General features: G+C 56.0%; 1 protein-coding gene across 4 annotated transcripts in view; it reads right to left on the minus strand.

The window, feature by feature from the left end:
* The window catches only part of LOC137674621 (ankyrin repeat and fibronectin type-III domain-containing protein 1-like), a 262483-nt gene that overhangs the window by 18988 nt on the left and 219403 nt on the right, over positions 1-24092 (minus strand). Inside the window, exon 1 of one of the 4 annotated variants that reach the window (XM_068420109.1) lies at positions 15567-15646. The exons of the other annotated variants lie outside the window; for them this stretch is intronic. The gene's annotated coding sequence lies outside the window, so the exon portion shown is untranslated. Of the gene's footprint in view, positions 1-15566; positions 15647-24092 lie in introns of those variants that run through there. 4 annotated transcript variants of the gene reach the window in all.

A 24092-nucleotide genomic window follows, 5' to 3' on the forward strand; every position in this document is an offset into this window, starting at 1 on the left:
ACCTTTTATTACTGTGATATTTAAAAGCGGAAAATGATGGGGAGGTTGGCGCCTGCCCATCACTCATCTCACTGGCTTCAGCCTACGGATTTAGAGGTCTTGAGTGTGGCCCAAGCTGCGGTGTCGAGTTGCTGTCCTGGATTCCTCCAGGGATGGGCGTTATCTGAACGTAGGGCTTTATAGACCGGACAGACAGAGACCACCAACCATGTGAGCTTCAGGTGGCAAGACACCCCTAAGCAACCACGCTGAGGTCCATGAGATAGAATCATAGAAACATGGAATCATGGAATCGTTTGGGTTGGAAAGGACCTTTAAGATCATCGAGTCCAACCATTAACTCAGCACTGCCAAGGCCACCACTAAAACATATCCCTAAGCACCAGATGCACACAGAAGGGTCCTGTTGGTTCTGATGGGGAGGAGGGGGAGAAGCTACATACCAGGAGGGCATCACCACATGGGGAGAGACCTTCACAACACAGGGGAGTGCTGGAGAACCAGTCCTGGGCTTACTGGGACCTACGCAGCTCTGGACACAGAGTCCTCAGCTTACGGCCATGCCAGCCTGAGCACATCATATTTCATCGCGGACATGGAGCAATTCCTGTCACAGCCACCGCTGAAGACTCCTCATGCCAAGGGGCTCTGCACATGGCACATACAAGCCTCTACAGGTGGCAAATACAGGACCCAAGATATCAAAGGAGCAGAAAAGCATCACGCAGCTTTGCTGTCACTGGTGGCCAGAAACTGAGAGAGAAAAGCCACCCATGCCCGGTCATCCAGCTGTCCTTACCCAAGCACCCATGGGAATGGCAGGAAGAGGCAACGAGGAAAGCAGGTCCTCATCCATGGACCAAGCCCAAGAAGCAAAGTGCTATCTGACATCCTTAGGAAAGAGAAATAACCGACTTGAGAGACTCTCCAGCAAAACTTTGCCTTTTCTCTTGTGTTTAAGAGCTCCCTGCTGCCCAAGTCCCCCTCTCTCCCGCTCCCAGCTGCTGCTCAGAGGTGAAGAACAGCTCTTTTAGCAGGTTTGTTGACGAGCTGCCCAATCCCTCCACGGTTCTCCTTCATCCAAGGAGGCAACAATGCTCTCCCGCATCAGGAAAGGAAGGAAGACCCCAAAAGTACCTCTCTGGAAGCTGGGTTACACCCTGTCGTTACAGATCCCTGCACCATCCATGGCTGCAGAATCAAGGCTTAAAAAAGGAGTGGTGCTTTGGACCACCTTCTTCTGCCAATTAAAATATATGGCAAATGACCCAGTACAGGCAGGCTGCACAATTTGGAGGAAGGTCTCTCAGAGATGGTAGAAACAGAGGCGACGTGGAGAAATTGCTCACTCTTTTCCCTCCTCTGATTCGCTTTTAATGAGAAGTAAAGAGACGGAAATTATTCAGAGCTCAGGAGTGACCATCTATCTATATTAAACCAGCTGCCCCCAAGATAAAAGAGTTTCCTGCCCTGTGGTTATGAGTCATCTGGGCTCAGTGAAATGATCTTGATTTATCTAGAGCTAAACTTTGCGGTGGAGCAACTGATAGCTGAAAACAGCACCCACAGATGTCGTGCCCTCAAGGTATGACCAGCCAACACCAGCTCGTCCTGACCGCAAAGCCCCATCCTGCCAGGAGGTGGTGGGCGGTGGTCCCACCTCCTCTGCCTGTATCGTCTCAGTGCAACCGAACTAAATTTATCCCAACCACAATCAGTTCTTGTTGCTAATCTCTCACCTACCTACCGCAAACACTGCAGCAGGGGACGGGTGCTTTGCCTGCCCCAGCAGTTCAGCTTTCTGGCCATGGGATGTGTTTGCAACCGTCAGGGAGGTGGCTTAGACATCAGGTCTGCAATGCCATAGATCCACATACCAGCAAACGCCATAAAAAAGGCTGAGGTTCTGCTGAAGGATGCGTTAGGGCTGGCCAGACCCATCTCATGAAACCAGTCACAGCATCCCAGAATCCCAGCCTGGCTGGGGTTGGAAGGGACCTCTGGAGATCACCCAGCCCAACCCCTGCCAAAGCAGGGACACCCAGAGCACATTGCACAGGGTCGTGTCCAGGCAGGTTTGAATATCTCCAGAGAAGGAGAAAATGTAATGAGGATTTTTTTTTTTAAAGCACATGAGGACGCATGTGCATAAGACAACTTCATTTTATCCCTTCTTCTGCAATGAACACAAGCAAATCCACTGGGTAGTTCATAACGCTGCGGTTTCTGCATATTCTGGGTTTTAATATTTCCAACGCTGCAGATCTTGGCCTAGTAAACAGTGTTAATAATTGTTGTAATTATATGATTTTAAGTGTATTTCATTTAAGGGCGTATCCTGTCTGAGCCTCCAGCAGAGAACCAGTCCATGTCAGACAGGGCTGCCCTGTCCCACCGGCAGAGCGCACACCCCGGGCTGCCTGGAAGGAGCCCTGCCTGCCCCGAGCCCAGTGGGACCCATGGGAACCCATGGGAACGTCCCACATGGGTGCCCACGGCACCAGCCACACAAACCCCAGGGGGACCGTGGGCCTTGTCCTCCCTGCCACCATGTGCTCGCATCTCAGGGACGTGGGCTGGAGGTACCTGGACAGGCAGGCAATGACCATCCTGCCCGGAGGTCACCAGACTAGATAGAAGGAAGAAATTTTTTATGTTGAGGGCGGTGAAACACTGGCACAGGTTGCCCAGAGTGGTGGGAGATGCCCCATCCCTGTCAACATTCAAGGTGAGGTTGGACGGGGCTCTGAGCAACCTGGTCTAGTTGCAGGTGTCCCTGCTCATGGCAGGGTGGGACTAGGTGGCCTTTAAAGGTCCCCTGCTCATGGCAGGGTTGGACTAGATGGCCTTTAAAGGTCCCTTTCAACCCAAACCCTTCTATGATGCTATGACATGGCTGGTGGGGACCATGGTGGCCATCCCACGCCATCGCCCACCAGTGGGAGCCCAAGCTGTGAGAAGGCTCAAGTGCAAGTGATACTGCCGCTGGTGACAATGGCCTTCCAGCCAAAAACCGAGGCCGCCCAGTCCCTGCCACCCCCGAAGCTGGCCGTGGAAAGGATTAGCTCATGGGTGCCTGCTCGCACTGGCAGCAACAGGGCAGACTCCAGCCCGCAGCGGCAGACATGAGCTCAGCTCCACGCTCTGTCCTTAGGGTCGGTGTGGGCGGCTGTCGCTTCGGGAGGCTGCTCCCTGTTGTCTGCAGCCTGATGGAGCAGAAAGAGAAGCCACAGGGCCCTGTGCACAAGAAAAAGGAAGCCCGAAGGATGGAGGTTGAAAGGTGTTAATGCTTTGAAAGGATGAGAAGGCTTGGGGCATGGAGGAGGAGAAGGACTGGGTCCTTGCAGAGCTTGTTGTAGCCTCGTGGCCCTATAGATGTCAGTGGTACGTTAGCGCAAGCTGCCAGGGATGCTTTCCTGAACCGTGGTCCAATTCAGTCCATAATGTCCGAAAAATGAACAGGCAAAGGACAGGAGAAGACAACAAACCAGTTCCCAGGGAGAGCCAACCCAGCCCAGCCAACCTCATCCCAAACCGGGAGCTTCCCTCAGGAGATCAGCCGGCAAGATCAACATAGGGGCTGTTTCCAAAGAGATCTGAGCGTGAGGGGTCTTTCCTCGTCAGAGCACGCTCAGCCCGACCCCATGACCAGGCCACGCTCACACATTATGGGCCACGAACAGTCAGACACTAAATACTCCACAGCAGAGACCACTCGAGTTTCTAACACACAAAGGAGCCCCTCTCGGCTCACGGGGACATGAACCAGAAGCGCAGCGTCCAGCACGAAGAGGAGCTGCTGATGCACTTGCGTTTTCCACTCTTTTTCCCTGAGTATAAGCAATGTTTAATGACTGGGGAAATAGAGACTGGATCCACGAGTAGGGGAGCCCTTCCAAAGGAGTGGGATTTCATAACCCACCAAAAGGCACACTCAAACCAAGGACAAAACGCTGTGCCTGGCAAGGCAGCAAGACTCACGGGAGCAGCCTGCACACCGGTTACTCATCCTGAGGTGTACGGCCCTCAAAGGTATTTAAATATCGTGTAGGGACCTGGCCATGCAAAGACGGAGCAAACTACTCCTGCTCTGCGGAAACATCTGCGTGCCTGGAAAATGCACTTGCTTATTGAAACCTGGGTCCAGGGCAAGGCACCAAACCAGATCCAGGGCTTTGTTTGTTTGTTTCCTCCAGATTTTTCTCTTTTTTTCCCCCCACTTGGCAAACCCGCTGGGTTTTGTTTTGAATGGAGCCGAAACGAGCATGCCTCTTTTGTTTAGCAATAACAACGAACTTATATAGATCCCGCTCCTGCCAGTACATTTTTGTTGGAGCTCCAGAAGCCCAACGCTATTAGCCCAATGCTCGGAGGAGCTCAGCGTGGTGCAAGGCCAGGAGCTGCTGCACAGCACCCGGGTCGGTGCAGAGTCTCCTGAGCATCAGGCAGTGGTTTGGCAGTGCTGGTCTGGCTGCACGTCATCTCTGCTGTCTCCATACCTACATCACGGTGCACGTAGGTGCTTCTTGGAGGCTCAGAGGTGATCTTATTGCATTCTACAGCTACCTGAAGGGAGGTTGTAGCAGAGTGGGAGTCGGCCTCTTCTCCCAGGCAATCAGGGACAGGACAAGAGGACACAGCCTCAAGCTTCGCCAGGGGAGGTTCAGGTTGGACATTAGGAAGCATTTCTTCTCAGCAAGGGTCATTAGCCATTGGAAGGGGCTGCCCAGGGAGGTGGTGGAGTCACCATCTCTGGAGGGGTTTAAGAAAAGCCTGGACATGGCACTTAGTGCCATGGTCTAGTTGACAGGGTGGTGTCAGGGCAATAGCTGGACTCGATGATCCCAGAGGGCTCTTCCAACCTGGTTGATTCTGTGATTCTTGGAGCTCACGGCCCAAGGCAGCAGGGAGCGGACCCCATGGCCACGCAGCCTACGGCATCATGGCATGGCATTGGATTTGAAAGCCGACTCTCGGCAGCTCAGTTCCCTGAATAAGCTGGAGGAGAAGAGCACATCCTGGGCGAGACCTGCAACATCCCACCAGCATTCAGCGCCCTGCACCTCTGCAGGGGAAGGAGGGGAGGATTCCCCCGCGGTAGCAAGAGGGAGTCAGCATCGTGCCTTGCCATCCAGGCTGTTCCCCGACCCACGAGGGCTTTGCATCCCTTGGGGACCGCTCGCACAGCAGCTACAGCGTGCGGTGAGGACCCTCTGGGACCAGCCCTCACCCGGCTGCTGGAGAGGCCATGGCAGCAGGGAAGCACACGGGCTGGACGTGTGACGTCCCACATCCCAGGGCCAGTTGGCGAGTCGGCCGTGTCCTCCTGAGGCCCAGCCATGTCCCCCGGGTGCAGCACAGCAGGGAAGAGCCTGCCCGCACGGCTGCCCCTCCCTCCTAAATCAAAGGCTCTGAATTTGGGAGAGACGGAGACTTCAGGGCTCCAAGCAAGCTTTGGAGCCAACCAAGTAGATCACTTGCTGACAGTCTGCGGAGGCGTCCCATAAAACACCCCGTTTCTGCAGGCCCAGCAGTACATTGCGGGGAGGAAGGGAGCAGAGACGCTCGAGCAAATTCTGCTGCAACACGATAATGCTGCTGCTTCTTCGTTTTCTTTTTTTTGTTTAATCAAGCATCCTGATCATGATTTTTAAATGAGCCCAGAAGGAGCCTGTGGCTCAACCCTGTTAAAGCACAACCAAAATCAGACTTTCAGTTCCTCGGTCCCCCATGACACTCTGCCATCATGGCGGGGACTGCTGTCACGCACACGCCGTAGTCACAAAGCGGCCCTATCCTGGCCGTGCCCACACGCCCGTGTCCCTCCTGGGCAGCTCCTGCCCTGCCTGCACACACACTTCATGTGCAGCTTTGCCAGCACACTGGGACACTTCGTGCGAGGGGACGGTGCGCTATGGCTGGCTGGCAGTGCCATCAGCCCGTGGGCACCAGCTGCTCTGAAGAGGGCACCGGCTGGCACAGCCTGGCTCCGGGCACCCCAAGGGAGGGGAAACATGAAATCCCAGAGGCTCACATGGGCTCCAGCCGCGGACCAGGGTCAAGAAGGAGATGCTGGAGGGGAGAAGCAATGGCCGTGCCAGGCCCTCGGCTCTGCACCCCAGCCCAGCTCCGCTGGCTTCACTGTTTTCACGAGGATTTACCCCAGCAGAGCTCCTGCCCCGAGGCTCACACCCAGAAAATCTGCTTTTCTGCTTTTCCACTACCAAATTTCCGTGGGGACCGAGCTAAGCGGGTGGGTGCATTACAGACCGAGGGTGTCCCTGCCTGGAGGGGTTCAGCAGCCACTGCTCGGGGTGCAGCATCCCCCTGCCACCACCATTGCTTGTCCCTGGGGCACCTCCCAGTGCCAAAAGCCCCCCCCTCCCCGATGCCTCCCCACCAGAACGGGCACCAGGGATGGCACCTCTGCCCTGGGGAGCTGTGCTCAGCCCTGGGCTCCCACCTCCCAGCCAGGGCAAACCCTCCTCGCTGCGCTCCCCACAACGCCAGCCTTTAATTGCTGCTTGACATTAAGTATCTGAGCAAGGAAGTCTGGGGGAAATGTTCTTGCTCCGGGAACACACAGTGCTGAGTCTCTTTAATTACATTGTTTTTGTTTGGCTTTTTTTATTAGTTGTGCTGTGGCTTCCCCTCCCTGACAGGCCAGCAAAGCGCACGCTAAATATGGCCGGGTTTAAAGTCCGCCGTGAAACCCGAACCGCGGCACCAGACTGGCTGGACTCGGCGCAAGCCAGGGTTACGCGGGACACGCATTCCAGCCACCGCGGTCCCGCTCCGGCCCCGCGCCCGCCCCGTCCAGCTCAAACACCCACCAGCGGAGCAGCTCAGAGCACAACCACCACGCTCCGGAACATCTCTGCATCCTCCTCTTCCTCGCCCCGCTAAATCCTGCTGGCAACACAGCCTAACCCTTTACGCCACGGACCCCACGTTGCCTGGTCTCCATCATACCCATCACTTCCACACCAGTCTCCATCCCACCCCGTCTGTGTCATACCCATCACTTCCACACCGGTCTCCCCATCCCACCCTGTCTCCATCATACCCATCACTTACACATCCATCCCACCCCATCTCCATCATACCCACCACTTCCACATTGGTCCCCACCCCATCTCCATCATACCCATCACTTCTGCACTGGTACCCACCCCACCCCAACTCCATCATACCCATCACTTCCACACCAGTCTCCATCCCATCCCGTCTCCATCATACCCACCACTTCTACACCAGTCTCCATCCCACCCCGTCTCCATCATACCCATCACTTCTACACCAGTCTCCATCCCACCCCGTCTCCATCATACCCACCACTTCTACACCAGTCTCCATCCCACCCAGTCTCCATCATACTCATCGCTTCCACACCAGTCCCCATCCCAAATCACCCTGTCCCACACCTGCTCAGCCCACCTCCGGGCTACCCCTGGGGGCCAAAGAACCTTCTTCACATTGGCCATGCCACTTTCATCTTCCTCTGTCCCCCCTTGTTATTTTAAAGGCATTCCAGAGGATGCTGTCAGGCTTGGATGTGGTTTGGTTGGGTTGTTTGTTTTCGTACTGGAGGTTTTATGATTGCATTGGGAACGAGCCCTAATTGAGCTGCAATTTGAATTGCAGTCCGTGGGTATTTGTTTCATTTTTTGGAAGGGCTTAAACGGCAGCGCAGCTTAGGCTGGAGAATGCATTTGGTTTTAACTGGAACCTGATGGAGACAGGACTGAACAGGATGGGCTGCCCCGAGCCGTGACCGAAGCTCATGGGGAAGCCCTGGGCGGCCGCCCCGGCGCCAGGTACCCAGGGCGGCAACCGGCAGGGCCGGGTGCGACCACAGCCCTGAAAACCTCCCTGAACACCCTGCGTGGCCGGGCAGAGGGCAGCCGGAGCCAGTCCTGGGGTGCCAAGAGCCAAGCGCGCAGCCCTGGGGCCCGGCTCCATCGGGGCTTGCAGTCGCCCTCCAAACCCCTGCGCCCTGCAGACCCCTGTGCCCTCTGCAAGCCTCTGCACTGCAGGGTCTGTGACCTTGTCCAGCACCCCCGAGAGCTCAGCACCTCTGCCCAGGCCGCTCGGCCCCGGGCGCTGGCTGGGTGCTCCTCGCTCAAGTCGGGAGCTGCCTCCAGACCTGAGCTGCTCGCAGGGACCGGGCAGCAGGAACAGGACCTAAAGGTCAGCACCCAAACTGCCCTTCACAGCATCTACGTCGGTGTCAACTTCTGCTGACCGTGCCCCGCGCCGACTGCCAGAACTAGCACCCAAAATGTGCCCGATGCTTCTGGCACACACAACCAGCCGGACCTTTGCAGGTAGGGACGGGAGGACAGACAGATTTCCAAAGCACGGCCGAGCACCTGCTCGGCATTGCAACGGTGTTTCCTCCAGTCCTTCAGGATCTCCTGAGTCCGGATGCTGGAGCAGGTCAAGAGCGCTCTGGAAAGACACCCCCGACCTGCTGGCACCATCCTGGCTAAATCAGACTTCCGCATGTGAGGAGCGGATGAGCAGCGGGGACTCACTGCCCCTCTCTCAGGAAGAAATCCTATCCCAGCGTGGCCTGCCAGGAACGAGCACCGCTCTGTGCCACAGATGCATGCGTGCGAACTCTGCTCGGGGGTATCAAATGCAGAAGCTGAGTCATACGATGCCTGGTCTCAAAGATCACTGAAGGTATAAGGAGGGGAAAGAAAATATCTCTGTGGGGTTGCAAGGCCCCTGCTTGGACCCAACCGGAGCAGAAGGTGGATGCTCAGTGTGGGGATGCTCAGCTGTGCGGCCGAGGCCCCGCTGCCATGCTGGGAGGGGCGAGAAAGGATGTAAGACCACACTCATCCAAGCTTGGTCCCGTCGCCTTGCTGGAGCCCTGACACCCACTTCTTGGAAGGGAGCGGGGCAGGCTGCTGGAGAAGCTGCTGTGGCAACCCCAGCCTGTGCAGGGCCAGCAGCTGCTTCCGAGTGCCATCCCGATGGGAGAAGGGGCCACCGGGGCTGGGATGCCATTGCCCCAGCTCCGCTGAGGGCTGCCGCCATGCTCCACACCCCAGCGAAACACCCAGGACCCCCCAGGAGCCAGGAAGATGCACTAACATCTTCCCCCGTGATGGCTCAAGCGTGCGTGGGAGGGATGCTCTGCATTTCAGCATGGCCTGGCACCAGGGCAGCATCCCGCACTGCCTCCTCCTTGCCCCGCTGAGACCCACTGGGGCTCTCCCCTCAAGACTGGCTCCTCCGCGTCACCATGCCCTGCTCCTAGGATGGAGCCCTCACGCTCCCAGGCCCCTCGCTATGGTTCAAATGTTGGCTCAGCTCCTCGCTCTGCTGGAAACAGGGCTCCCAGGAGCCACATCCCCGCTGCCTGGCCCTGGGGCTGCCGCTCGCCCCGGCGCGAGGGCACAGCCACATGCCGTGAGGGCTGAGACCTACAGACTCATCACAGCAGTGAGAGGCAACCAATTTGAACCCAGACCTGCCGGGTTGACAAGCAAATCCTTTACCCTCCTGCGCCACCTGGTGCCACCAGGAAGAATACGCTGGTGAGATCCGGCTTTCATCGGAAACCACCTCTTCTCCAAAACCATGAAACTGTAGAAAATTGGCCCAAGAAGGACTTTGGGAGGTCATCTGAGCTCGCTCCCCCATACCTGTGGCTGGTGTCCATCCCCAGCCAACTACATCCCACCTGCGCTTCGCAGCCCTCCATGGGACCTCCCCAGCCCTTCGCTGGGATGTCCCTTCTGGTGGAAACCCACCTCCAGTCCATCGTCCCACCCAAGCCATCCAGCTAGACAGGGACCGAGCTGCTTAAGCATGCCGAAGCTGCACGATGGAAACCGGCACCGCTGGCTGAAGACTTCCAGAGCTGCACCCAAAGGGGTTATGAAAGTCAGGCCACAGACATTGATCTCAGCGGGGAGGAGGAGACGACGGCCAAGACACAATGGAAGAACAGACAAACGCACACACCCGGCTCCAGAGCTGCTGCCCAGCTGGTAAATGTTACTGGAGTCAGAAAACCCCTTTTCTGCTGGAAGGCAACCAGCAGGAGCCAGCCGGCAGCGCTGGGCACGCTGGCCACTACCCACAGGGTGTCCCTGGCACCGCTACCAAGAACAACCACCCCCCCGTTGGGGATCTCCTTGGACTGCTGGTGGCATGTCCCAGGCTGGCTTCCCATTTGGCACAGCTTCACGCCAGGATTTGCTCCCGGCTCCTTCCCTGCCCAGCACCCACTGAGGTCTTGTCCTCTGACAGGAGGGACCAACCCCACCACGTAGCCCTGCTGCTGGTGTCATGCCAGCACCACCCAGAGCACTGCCAGAGGAGCTCGTTCACTGCCACCCAACTACAAAAGCACTCACGTATGCCAGAGCTGATCATCCCTTCATGCATCTCCAGTGGAGTCAGGGTCCAAAGGCTGCAGCTGAAGAGGAAAAGCCAACTTTTTTTTGCCATTTTGCTAGAAAACTCCCCACAAGGGCTCAAGCACTCTTGTAACGGCACTAGCTTGGGAGACCTCATCACCAGCCAGGCCTCCTTCCAGCCGAGGCTTACCTGCTGCCTCCATCAGACCAGCGCTTTCCCACCTTGTGTCACTTTACTCTCCCTCTAGCTGTAGAAAGCTTTGAGATGCCATCAGGTAGAGAAGCTCATGCTGAGGATAACGGAGCCTATGGAGGAACTATCAGAGCCCCCAGGACAGCAAGTAGAAAAGATTTCCACCCTAATATAAAAGAACGTTAAAAATCGTAGTAATCACCAGGTCAAACTTCTGACCACCAGGACACGCTCATCCATCCATGCATCAATGTGGCCAGTGCTGCTAAGCACACCCATGGGAGAGGCAGGGGTGCAAACGCCCTCTCCCGAGGTCTCGCAGGACAGGGGAGCACTGCGAAACGCTCTCTCCTCTCATTGAGCATTGCCTCAGCTTCTCCTGGTCTAGAGGCAAGACACTGCCCAAGTTGACCTGAGCTCTGTTCCTTGCTCTACCATTGAGGGCGAGGGGCAGGTGATGCCCACAGCCAGTGCCTCAGTTTCCACACACGGGAAATGGAGATAAAGACAACGTTGTGTTTTGTAAAGTGCGTTGAGACGTGCTACGAGGAGCACCAACAACTGCTCGGGCCCCTTGCAGTCACCACTCCGGACCTGAACTCGCGTGGGCAAGGGGGTGCCTCTAGAGATGGGAACAGGAGGTGCTGGGTGCAGCTGGAGAGTAGCGGGTGCAGTGGCCAGAGCCTCTTTACAGAAGATGGGGAGTTCAGCAGGCAGCCTCTGAAGAGCTCTTCCAAGCATGCACAACCACGCTTTCCAGAGGCTAACAATTTGACCAAATCTGTGTTGATTTCCACCAGGAATGCACCAACCCTGCCAAATCTCAAGTCTCTTTTCCAAAGCATGGAGGCACCAGAAGTCCTCAAACAAAGAGACGGGAGAGAGAAAAAAAAAAAAAATCATTGGCAAAGCTACCATTTTTCCCCAACCTTCTGCTGAAAAAAGGAGAAAGTTCAGCCTGAGGCGGAGCGAGCACAGAAAAATTCAGCCCAAACAGTTAAAGTCTGGCAAAGGTATAAGCAAACAAACTTCCGCTGGAAAGTGTTCTACAGCCTTAACGGGCGTCTGCTGGCTCCCTCTGCACTGGCATGTCCTGCGAGAGGTGCCCCCCTCGCCCCTCCACGGCAGCACAGGAGGATGACTTCAGTGCAGTACAGACAAACAAGGGTGGCAGGGGACAGCGGCCGCAAGTGACCCTGCAGATGGGAGGTGGCAGCGCAGGGTGAGAGGAGACCACTCCAACCCCAGAACCTCGGAGATGTCTCAGAATCACAGAATCACAGAATCAATCAGGTTGGAAGAGCCCTCTGGGATCATCAAATCCAACCATTGCCCTGACACCACCATGGCAACTAGACCAGGGCACTAAGTGCCATGTCCAGTCTTTCCTTAAACACTTTCTACTTGCTACCCTTTGAGGCCAGACCTAAACCGTGTGGGCTCCTCCATCACCAAGAAGCTGGGAAACATCTCACAGAGTCGGTGGCCTCAAGGGTGCTCTGTCTTCTTCCTCCCCCTGGCCACCCCCTGAGCAGCGAGAGGGGTGGTAGAGACACTCTCATGCTCCTGAGACACCCTGCTTGTCCCACCATGCTCCTCATCCTGCTTCTCCTGGCTCTGTGCTGCAAGACAGCTTCCTTGGCACCAAGATGCTCACGGACCTGGAAAGCCCCTCTAGATGCCCACTGCATCCTGGCACATGCTGGCCTGGGATGCCACGCCTTGTCCCCTGGGTTGTCACAGGCTGGCTCAGGCTGCAATCACACCTTCTGATTTACTGTGTCAACAAGCCCTCAGCCCAGAGGGTTCCTCTTCCTCCATTACCCCCGATTTTTCTGGTGACAGACCAAAGGATGTGGTATGAACACAGGAGGACATAGGCTCAAGCTTCGCCAGGGGAGGTTCAGGTTAGACATGAGGAAGCATTTCTTCTCAGCAAGGGTCATTAGCCATTGGAAGGGGCTGCCCAGGGAGGTGGTGGAGTCACCATCTCTGGAGGGGTTTAAGAAAAGCCTGGACATGGCACTTAGTGCCCTGGTCTAGTTGACATGGTGGTGTCAAGGCAATGGTTGGACTCGATGATCCCAGAGGGCTCTTCCAACCTGATTGATTCTGTGATTCTGTGACCACAGATGTGAAAGCTAGCAAGAGTGATCTCTGGATAAAACGTGGAGTAGGATGAGGCGGAGGGATTTAACTCCTACCTCTGTCACAGGCCACCCGGGTGACCCTGAGTAGGTCACTAAAGCCCTGGTGCTGCAATGGGGTGCTACCACCCCCGCTAAGACCAGGGAGAGCTGCAGTTATAGCAGCACGGTCCCAGTGTAGCCCAGGGACAGCTCTGTCCGTCTGATGGCATTTCTACCTGGGGTGAAAGGCAGCTGCTCAGGCAGCAGATACCTCCTCCATGGCACAGGAGGAAGATGAGGGGAGCATGTCAGTGCACGAGGAAGGCAGCCTTGGGTCCCCTCTCAATACAGGATCCTGATCCTGACCTGCCTGCAGCGTCAGGAAAGAAAACGGCCCAAGAAACTTCATGAGTTCATGTGAAGTTCACCCAAGGGGAGCTCTGCTCCATGAGCAAAACTGCTTTTCTGCTTGCCACGAGCCTTCCAGAGCTCGTGACCGAGGCAGAGCAGGGCCAGGAGAGCGCTGGGAGGATGGGATCTCTTTGCAGCATCAGCCTTTCACTCACACAGAAAGCAGGCAAGGGCTCCACCGGCTTATCCACCTCCTGGCTCAAGGAGCTCCAGGAGCACGCTCACAGCTGAGGTTCCCTCAGAAGACAGCCAGCAAGACACCGGGAGTAGACAGGGAAAGCAGGAGCATCAGCTAAATGTCACGCTGGCTGATCTGCGTCCAGAAGCAGCCTCCTCGCTTCCCAGGACTTGGCCCGGTGCTTCACGGGATTTCAGCGCAGAGGAACCCGACCCAGCTCTCCCAACCGCGAGCACCCGCCTGGCGCGGGGCACGGCAGGACTCGGCTCTGAGCTGCCCCTGAAGCGCAGCAGCAGGGAGGACAGAGTGGGAGGTGGGCTGGCTGCCCGTGAGGGGCACGGGGCAGTGACAAGGTGCCCCGGCAGCGCCTTGGCATGCATTAGACCTCAGGTGACCTGCTTGCTCACCATGCCTTCCCCCTGCTTCGCTTTCTGACAAGGACCAGAGGCAGAGCAGTCCCTCCCAGCACCAGAAACCCAGCCAAGCCCCACCGGGCCATCCCTGTCCTTGAGGCTGTTCCCCAGCACAAGGTAGCAGGGACCGACCCACCAATGAGTCTCTCCTTCAAAGTCTGCATCTCCTGATGTAGGCCAGGCTTGCAGAAAGGCTGAAGGCTCCATCACACCGCAGGAGTGAGCACCCTCTGACTCCAGAGCCCGGTGCACAGTGACATGTAAAACTCATTAATGACATTAATTTGTTTTAAGATTATACCTGCCCTGATCTACCCGGACCTAGAGTCATCCACCCACCTCCACTCCTGCCACTGCCTCTGACCAGAACAACCGCCTCCTCTTCCTCCTCTTTGCAATCCTAAACTTACAAAGCCTAACAGTAAGCTCGACCTGCCAGCTCGGAGCTCGGAGCCAGCCTACATCTTGTCCCCGGGGCTGGGGGAACAGGTTTGCCAGCAGAAGAGCCCAGTTGCCAAGTGTCTTAACGCACCAGCCAGCTACTTCATGAGTAGATCTCAAAGTGCCTGAGAGAAGAGGTCAGCATTGCTGTGCTCCTTTTAAAGAGTGAGAAACTGAGGCACAAAGAGGGGCAGATCTTGCCCTCAGTTGCTCAACAGGCCAAGGAGAAGACAGGTCCCCTATGCCCCAGGCCAGCGCTTTGTCCCTGGCCCCCAGCCTAGGGCACTCTCCTCCATGATGGGTGAAGTTCAGAAACTTTGAAGAGTCAGTTTGGGTTGGGAACCTCTCTCCTCATCTGGGTCATTTCCCTTGGCCACCTTAGCACCTAAATGTGGAGCCTGTGGGTGGAGAGGAGAAACAAGACTGCGGGAAGAGCCGAGTAACCATGCTGCCACATCTACCTGCAGTCCTTGTCATCTCAGAGGCTGCAACAACCACACACTCGGAAACCTGCAGGGTTTGCATGGAGAACACCAACTCAACAAGCCACAGCATCCCACTGAAGGTGATGATCACTCCTCTTGGGGCAGTGGGCCAGAGTCAATCCTCATAACACCAAGAAGAGATGGTTCTGCTCAGCTCAGCAGCTGCTCTGATGTGGCCATGCTTAACAAGTGCCACCACATAATGTCCTACATTCATTCTTCAAAGCTCGGAACCAACAGCTTTTCACAGCAAACCATCAAACAGGAGAGATTTGCCTCCCAGCTGCTAACCAATGAGCCCTTACAAGCCCTGTTGGGACCATTCTTGGGTGGAAACCAGACTCTGCCAGAACAGATCTGGAGGGGGCTCAGGTGAACCTCCGCACCATGGGCAGAGTGAAGACCACGATGACACCAGCAGCTGCTGCCAGGTGTCCAATTCCACTTTGGACAAAGCATGAACCTCTTCCACATTGCCCAACAGCTCTTTGTGGCAGAAGATCTTCATCCCTGTCCCACCCTCCCTGTTAATAGTGTAAATAAAGGCAACAGAGGCAAAGTGGGACTGGGAGAGGAATGCCCCTGGGGAGTGAGCTACTCCAGGAAGCACTGGGGGAGATGAATGAATATTTCAGTGTTGGGGAGAACAGGAGGAAACCTGGAAGTGAGGAGCAGAGGGGAACAAAACTGCTTCTCCCTGACCTCCACAGGCCATGAGGCTCAGCAGATGTGGAGTTCACTTGGGCTCACAAACCTTCTCTGAAAAGCAAGCAAACCAGCAGAAGAGAGGTGAGAAAGAGGGATGGGTGTGAAGCAAAGCGATGGGGAAGAGTGAGCGTGCAGGTAGCAGGAAAGACTCAAGCAAAGGTGGAGAGAGATCCCAACACACCCGAGGACCTGGTCCTCAGAGTCTCGAGTGTCCTGGGCTGACTCCTACCTCCAGTTTGGCCTCCCTGCTGAGTGCTGCCCATCCTGCCAGCATCCAAGCCAGTAGGTCCAATATTGACCTGGCACCAAGAGACGCTCTCCAGGAAGATAAAGAGGAGGTTCCTGAAGCTCTGGCAGGCAGAAGGGTCTCAGCCAGTAGGAAACTAAGAGCAGAAAAAACCCGCACAACAGGGACTACCTCTGTTTAAGGGACAAGGGAGGATTAAAACTACTCAAGTACCTTGAAAGTGCCAGCTGTCAGGACTATCTGGAAATGTTGATGCTCCGGCACCTCCCAACCCCAGTGTCCCATCAGCAGCAAGACCAGCGATGCCATCTGCTCCCAGGGCAAAGCTGTCCCCAGGGCTGGGGGAAGTGCAGCCTGGCAGCCCGGGGGCTGGGGCAGGCTGCCTGCCTTGCTGGGGCTGCTCCAGACTCACACCTCATCTGCACTGACCTTCCCCAGATGCAAATCGGCTCACGGAGAATCCGGGTTCAAAGCCAGCAGGTCTGAAGACCTGACCACTAGTAGGAAAACCTACTATCGATATTCGCACTACAAGAAATATATTGAGGTATTTTTTTGTGTGCTGGCTAAGAAGACTGGGAGAGCTAAGAGCCTCCAAATCCAGCACACTGACACTGTGGGAATACCAGCTGGTCTGGAGGATCCATGGGGCCATCAGGAAGGGCTTGACTCACACCACGATTCAGACATCCATGAGGTTTCGCCTTCATACCACGGGCTGTGGCACCTCTGCACTTTCCCCCCAGCATAACCATGGGGCTTGGGCTGCATGCTGTACAAATCCCAGCACCCGGTACCTTCTGGGCATGGACACATCCATGGAGAAGAACCTGTGAAGAACCTGCAGGATGAAGAGCATCTTTCACACTCCTCAGCAGGGACCAAGGCATCCATCCTGCTTTGCAGATCCAAGCCATAGGAAATGGCAGAGAGATGATGAGAATAAAACAAAACAAATCAGGCAAACGGGGACCTGACAGTGTTAGGTCTAAGGCTGGACTCGATGATCTTAATGGTCTTTTCCAACCTAAACAATTCTATGATTCTACAAGTCTAAATGGTCCATTTCAGAGAAATCAAAGTGCGCTGAGGATAATGGATGTGCTGCACTGAGAAATAATCTTAGCAGGGCTTGGAGGTATCAGCTACCAGCAGAGGGAAGCGGCCAGAACAACACATCAACACAATATTTTAAATTTGTCTTTTAAATAAATGATATTTGCTTCCTGTGCTCTCAGTGGGGAAGGGATCTGGCTGAGGGCTCCAGTCCCAGACAGGGAGAACCTGGAAATCAGTCTTCTCTGAACATTTTCCTTCCATTACTTTCCCACAGGGTTCAATTTTTCCTGCTGAAGTGACACGAGAAACAACTGCAGACGGGACCGCTGGACCTGCTGGAGCCAGCGCCTGCGGCAGCAGGTCACAATGCTGCGCACAGAGAGGAGCCAGCCCTTGGTCTTCTCCCAGCCTCTCCAGCCTCACTGTAATCACAAGCCGAGCTGCCTCTCCCCAGACAAGGAGGAAACCCAGGCTGATGGAGGCTTGTGGCATCCGGAGCGAAGACACAAGCCTTGCACAGACCCTACGGCTGTGGCAGGAGCAGCGGCATCACCCTGAGCAGCAGTTGCCCTCGAGCCTCTCTCTGTTTGCAGATGACTCACAGGTAATGAGGAGAAAAGGTGATTTTCCACAAATAAATCATTCCTTTCAAATGCTTTCCTAAAGGCAAACTCAACTTTCAGGGAGATATTTTTGAGGGCTCGCTCCTCCCCATCCCCATCAGCAAGTCCCTCACAGTCACTGGTGCATCACTGTCCCACCAGCTCTGGGGGGGGCAAACCCCTGCTCCGTCCATACACCCTTGGGCACTGACCGTGGCCATCCTCAGGGCGCCAAGCTCTTCAACCACACGCCTAGTTCAACACCGAAAGCCTTGGGGCTCCCTAACCGGTGTCCACCTCACCCAGGGAGAGGTGTCCTGGGAGGGTGGGGTGATGGTGGCCCTGGGAGCAGGCAGCCAGGCCCCCCCCTCCTGCCCCGGTACTGGGGGGGGTCTCCGCAGACAGGGCCGTCCTTGTTTGCTGGGGCTGCAGCTCCTCTTGACTGCATTTATCACCCATAAATCGACTTTCTAGCAGCCTGCTGATGGTAACGTCAATCTGCCACGGCGGGGGGGAAGCTTAGGCTGCCCGGAGCCCTTGGGCAAGGGGCCCTGCTGCGGGCTGTCTCACCGGGCAGCCAGGATGCCCTGGCAGCCCACAGCGCGGTGTGGAAGTCCAGGTCCCATCCGGCTAACCACTAAGTCACAGATACGGTGACTTCATAAGGCCGAGAGGCTCCACAGCCATTAGGGAAATTGGGAGCGGGGGGGAGGAGGAGCTGAAATGGAGAAGGGATGGAGACGGGGAGGGTGGAGAGGGGGAAGCTAAGACAAGCAGCAGAACAAAACATCCCATAAATCACGAGGAGCTGCTGAAATACCAGAACAAATGACCCCATAGCTTGGCCATTGTTCCCGAGCGAGGGCTTAAAGAGCTCCCAGTCGAGACAAAGCGCCTCGCGTTTCATTTCAACGCCGCGCCGGCCCGTCCAGGACCTGCACTCGGCACAACCGAGGAGGCGGCTGCGTTTCGCCCCGGATCGACGGCCAGAACCGGTGGGACGGGGGAGGCGAAGCTCTCGGCAAGGCTGCCTGCCCCACACCACGGGCAGGCAAGATGTGGTGCCCACATCTCAGCCTACCCAGAGCATCTCTTGGCTCCCAGATGCCCACACACCTCCCAGGCTCTGGCACTGCTCCCCTTCCACTGCAAAGGCTTTCAGGGCCTGGTTGTCCCTTGTATTTTCCCTCGCTCAGGCTAAGAGCTTCCTCGGCTGGGAAGAGAAGCTGGTCCAAGCCGCCTCTAGGATGAGTGGCGTAAGCCAGGAGTAAGACAGTCCGAGCAGGGTTGTGGAACCCGGAGGAGCTCTGAGCCCTCTCTCTTTACGGTGCCGCTCCTCCCCGTCTCCCCAAAAGTTGCTGACAATTCACTTTGTGCTGGTTCCCCCCTGACAAAGAGTCCTGGGGAAGTCCTGGACCACCACAGACTACTGCGAGGGAAACAGCGTAAGGCTCTTGTCGGGGTTTGCGGTAGCAGCTCTCCAGTGCGCTGGGCTTGGGAACAGCAGACGGGTCAGTCGGCAGCTCAGCACCTCCCCGGGCTCTGCACCCCCCGGGACCACAGCACTCGGGTGCCAGGCAGCAAGGAGCCTGCCGATGGGGACAGGTCACCCGCGCTGCCCACGTCAGCTGGGAGCGGCTCTGGAAGGAGCTGAGCAGTGCCAGACACCTCCGTGGCACCGATTCATGCCCCAGCACAGGAATTTAGGGAGAATTTCCACACCACACGAGACCACTTAAACCCAAAGGGGAAATATTATTGCACTATAAAATTGGAAATAACTTTCATGGAAAGACTTCCATTACAAACCTTCTGCTTTATAACCAAACCCGACAGGACAGAGTACAGCAGCAGAGTCGCGTGTGCCGCCTCTGCCAGCCCGACGGTGCCACCGCGGTCCCCGTGCCCGCAGCTCCTGCCCTCATGGCACTGCGGGCCCATGGCAGAGGGACGCCCGCCAGCCGTTACGCTCAGCCCCGGCGCTGGGACATTGCGGGAAAACCCCTCTGCACCTTCCCGTGGGGGCAGGCACGCTCTGCCCGCCGAGCCGCCGGGCACGCAGGGCTCCGCGCGTTCCTCCCTTCATCAGAGGCTGAGATTCAGCAGCAAAGCCAGGGGTCAGGCAGCAAAACAAGATGCGGGCGGGACTGAACCCGAGGCGGCTGGCTGCCTCCTCGCGTGTCTAACCACCAGACGACATGCTCCTGCCAGCGTTGCTTCCAACAGCTCGTGGTGGGCAGCCAACGAGCAGAACCGAGATAACGCGATGGGGGAAGCGAGGAATGTGCTGCATTTTTTCCTGAGCCGCTATGGGAATAGGTTATGCCGACTATGGATCGCAGGGAGGCTGTCCAACATGGAAAAAAACCCTCGAGGAGCCCAAATAGAAAAGGCAGCAAATAGAAGTAAAGAATCACGAAGAAGAAAATCGAGAGGAAAATCGGGGTGGACAATAAGAGGTGAGTATGGGAAAAGGAGCGTGGTGGGGGGTGGGAAGAGAAGCAGAGGAACAAATGGAAGAAGGAAAAGCAGACTGAGAAGTAGGAAAGAAAAAGGATGAGACAAATAGATGCCATGAGGACAAACCTGCCGGGGCTGAAACTCCTGCTGAGCACCAGAGCTGGAAGGATGCGAGAGCGGGACAGAGGCTCCCTGGCTCTGCACACGCAGGTCGCAGCCGCTTTATTGGATTAAGACTCGCTTAAAAGGAAAGACAAACGTGGATCATTTCTCAGGTGACATGCACAAGGGAAGAGGAGGCTCTCTTTGCCTTGATTCACCCTAAGGGGGAGAAAAGGGATTGCTGGCGTTTCGGGGTTGCTGTAGAGACAGTGGGAAGGGTCCCCGGGAGCCGCCAGCTTTCGACTTCATTGCTCCGACGGCAGAAGGTGGAGAGCTTCAAATAAAGAGTGCTTGTGTCTCGCTCGCCTGCATGCTGTTTAGGCTTTGGAGCTAGATTAGGGTCACAGACTAGCAGAAAGCAGAGCTTGAATAAATCAGATCCAACATCCTTCCGTGCCTCAACTGGTTGGCCCAGAAAGCCAACGGTGTCCTGGGCTGCATCCCCAGCAGCGTGGCCAGCAGGGCGAGGGAGGGGATTCTGCCCCTCTGCTCCGCTCTCGGGAGACCCCCCCTGCAGTGCTGCGTCCAGCTCTGGGGGCCCAACACAAGAAGGACACGGAGCTGTTGGAGCGAGTCCAGAGGAGGCCACGGAGATGCTCAGAGGGCTGGAGCCCCTCTGCTCTGGAGACAGGCTGAGAGAGCTGGGGCTGTTCAGCCTGGAGAAGAGAAGGCTCCGGGTAGACCTTCTAGCACCTTCCAGTACCTGAGGGGGCTACAGGAAAGGTAGAGAGGGGCTTTTTACAGGGGCATGGAGTGATAGGACGAGGGGGAACAGTTTTAAACTGAAAGAGGGGAGATTGAGATGAGATCTGAGGAAGAAATTCTTTGCTGTGAGGGTGGTGAGACCCTGGCCCAGGTTGCCTAGAGAAGCTGTGGCTGCCCCCTCCCTGGCAGTGTTCAAGGCCAGGTTGGATGGGGCTTGGAGCAACCTGGTCTGGTGGAAGGTGTCCCTGCCCGTGGCAGGGGGGTTGGAACTGGATGGTCTTTAAGGCCCCTTCCAACCCAAACCAGTCTGTGGTTCTGTGATAATTGCCAGTTTTTGCCTCACTTGAAGCTCAAGCTGCCTTGGTGCCCTTGCACTGTTCAGCAAAGAGGACGAAAGGAATCAGCAAAGCTAAACAAAGCCGAACAGGAGCAGCCCCCCAGGTTTCTCCCCGAAGTCTGGGAAGGCCTCGCGCTGCCCTGCTCCCCGTGGTGCTTCTCTCCGGGCACCTCCTGGCAGCAAGACACCGGCTCATGGGAGCAACGGGCTGAGGTGGTACAGCACATCCATGGGCCCTAACCAACACTGGGGACTTTGTGGCGCTGACTTTTAAAAAAAAAAGCCTAAAAAAAGCCTAATAATGAAGTATTTATTTTAGTAAACAACATCTGAATGAAAGAAGTGTTTTCTCAATCCTTCACTGGTTCCCTGCCTTCTCTCCCTCCCCTCCCCAGCAATTTTTTTTTTAATAAGTGGAACTAACGAGGCTTCGCTCGCTGACGGCCGCGCTCGGGAGCAGGCCCGCGCTCCCTTCGCCCAGTGCAGCTCATAAACACGTGCGCATAAAGCCTGCCTTGTGCCCGGGGAGGGATGCGACCCGCCAGCGCGTCCCACCTGGGGAGCAGGGCAGACGTGCTCCGACGGACGCACGCACCGCGAGACCCGCGACGGGAGCGTCCCCGTGCTTTTGGGTAGGCAGCATTCAGCACCTTATTTATTGTGACAGCAAATAACTGCATCTCCCGGCCCAGAGAAAGGCGAGTGCCCAGGGATCCTGCCCTGCAGGGCTTCGAGGTGTCCCCAGGGACAGGGAGAGGGGCCAAGGGGAGATGAAGGGATCTATTGTCCCCATCGTACCTGGCAGTGCTCAGCATGGGGGACATGGTGTCATGCAGACACTTTGATGCCGCTCAGCTCCTTCTCTCCTACCCCAGCTCCACCCAGCCCTACCTGAGCACCTGACCAGCTGGGAACACTGGAAAACTGGCTCAGCCTGCCCTGCGTGGGGATGAGAGGGAAGGATGCTTTCCGCTACGGCAGAGACATGAGGGGTGGGACGGAAGGTGTTCTGGTGGGAATTCAGGGCAGAAAGCATTAATCCTCCACCAGACTGACACCAAGCAACAGGCACTGATGATTTTGTGCTTAGAGGGACCTGGGGGGGTTTAGCCTGGAGAAAAGGAGGCTGAGGGGAGACCTTCTCACTCTCTACAAGTGCCTGAATGGAGGGTGTAGCGGGGTGGGGGTCGGTCTCTTCTCCCAGGTCACAAGTGACAGGATGAGAGGAAACGGCCTCAAGTTGTGCCAGGGGAGGTTTAGATTGGAGATCAGGAGAAATTTCTTCTCCAAAAAGGTTGTCAAGCGCTGGAACAGGCTGCCCAGGGCAGTGGTGGAGTCCCCATCCCTGGGGGGATTTAAAAGCCGTGTAGATGTGGTGCTGAGGGCCATGGGTTAGTGGTGGGCTTGGCAGCGCTGGGTTAACGGTTGGACTCAATGATCTTGAAGGTTCTTTCCAGCCAAAACGATTCCATTATTCTATGACTCTGTGCCCATCCTGCCAGGGGTGCAGTGTCCCGTGCTCCCTGCGCAGGTGCCCCCAGCCACTCTTGGGAAATTGGGCTCTGTGCACGCAAAAGCCAACTGAACTCCTGCACCACAACAACACAGCTCCTGGGCTGTCTGCTTAACCACGGCAACAGGGAGAGGATCAACAAGCACACTGAGATGGTTCGGGGAGCAGGCGGCGGGCAGGGTCCTCACCCCGCTGCTGCCCACTCCGTTCCTCGTCACCGCGACCGCCCTGGGTCACCCCTGCGCTGTGCCCTGCCGCTGAGCACCACCGAGCCCCAGCACCCCAGCCTGATCCAGCTGAGGATGTCCCCATGCCCAGCCCACGAGGGCAGGGCAGTTATCCTCCCCGCAGCCAGACCAGCCGTGCCTACATCCCCGCAGGAGCGGTGACATCGAGTCCTTCTCTTTCAGACCTCACACCTTCCAGCCCCGATCTCCAACGCAACAAACTGAAGGCAAAGGCGATTCACAGAATCACAGAATCAATGAGGTTGGAAGAGAACTCTGGGATCATCGAGTCCAACCATTGCCCTGACACCACCATGGCAACTAGACCAGGGCACTAAGTGCCATGTCCAGTCTTTTCTTGAACACCTCCAGAGATGGTGACTCCACCACCTCCCTGGGCAGCCCCTTCCAATGGCTAATGACCTCTAATGATTCCTCCTCATTTTCGAGCTACCTTACAAAAAAACCCCATAAAATAGCATTATCTGCCCTGTCACTGCTGAACAAGGTGCTTTGCAAACTGATACAAGACAGACGGTTTCTCCCAGGAAAACACTAGAGAGCTGGTGAAAATACACCACAAAGATACCTTGACACAGCGGGGCTAAAATGGGATCCGGGGGCTTCAAAGAGACACTTAAAGGGAGAAAAGAGATTTAGTGCCTTCTCTTGCATCTTTATAACGAATAAAGCAAAACCTTGTTTGTTTTTAATGAGTTCTTTGCTTTTTTTTTCCTATTTGGTATATTACAAATCCACAGATTTCGAAGGTTCAGAGTCACTGCAGCCCAGCTTTCCCAATGACATCGTTTCAGCAAAGGGAAGAAAGTTGTTCAACTGGAGAAGAAAGCGCTCCGTCACCGAATAGCTTAAATTCTTTGTCTGGCCTCATTAATACCTCGTGAGCTTTGATGCCTACCTAACCTCACAGATGGAGGAAGCCTTTGAGGAGGACTCCACAACCTCACACCGAAGTGTTAGAACATACAATAAATGCCAGCAAGATCTCCAAAAAAAAACGAAAACCAAACTCGACATTCTTGCAATTTCTAAGCATTTTTTTTTCTTTTTCTTTTTAAAGTTTTACCCTCCTTTATCTATCTAAGGAAGCAGAAAGCAATGCAATTTCCAGTTCTTTTAAATATCCTTAGCAGGTCACCTCTAACGCTGCGAGGGTTGACTGTGATCTGCTTCCAGGGCTGTTGCATCAGAGCTTTCAAGCCCAGGATAAATGACTCCCTGCCTGAGCAGGGGCTGCAGTTTGAGACCTGTGCTCGGCACGAGGGGCCCCGCGGGCACCACAGCAGCAGCTCTGGGCTCTGCTTTATCCAACTGAGGTGCATGAGGCAGCGAGGGGCCGCGGGATGCATCCTCCCTCCGGCAGCTCCTGTAAGGAGCGTGGGGTGGGAAGGGGAGAGGAAAGGAGCAGCCGGCAGCAGGGGC

This window comes from Nyctibius grandis, chromosome 30 (genome assembly GCF_013368605.1).
Source record: "Nyctibius grandis isolate bNycGra1 chromosome 30, bNycGra1.pri, whole genome shotgun sequence".
Lineage (NCBI taxonomy): Eukaryota > Metazoa > Chordata > Aves > Nyctibiiformes > Nyctibiidae > Nyctibius > Nyctibius grandis.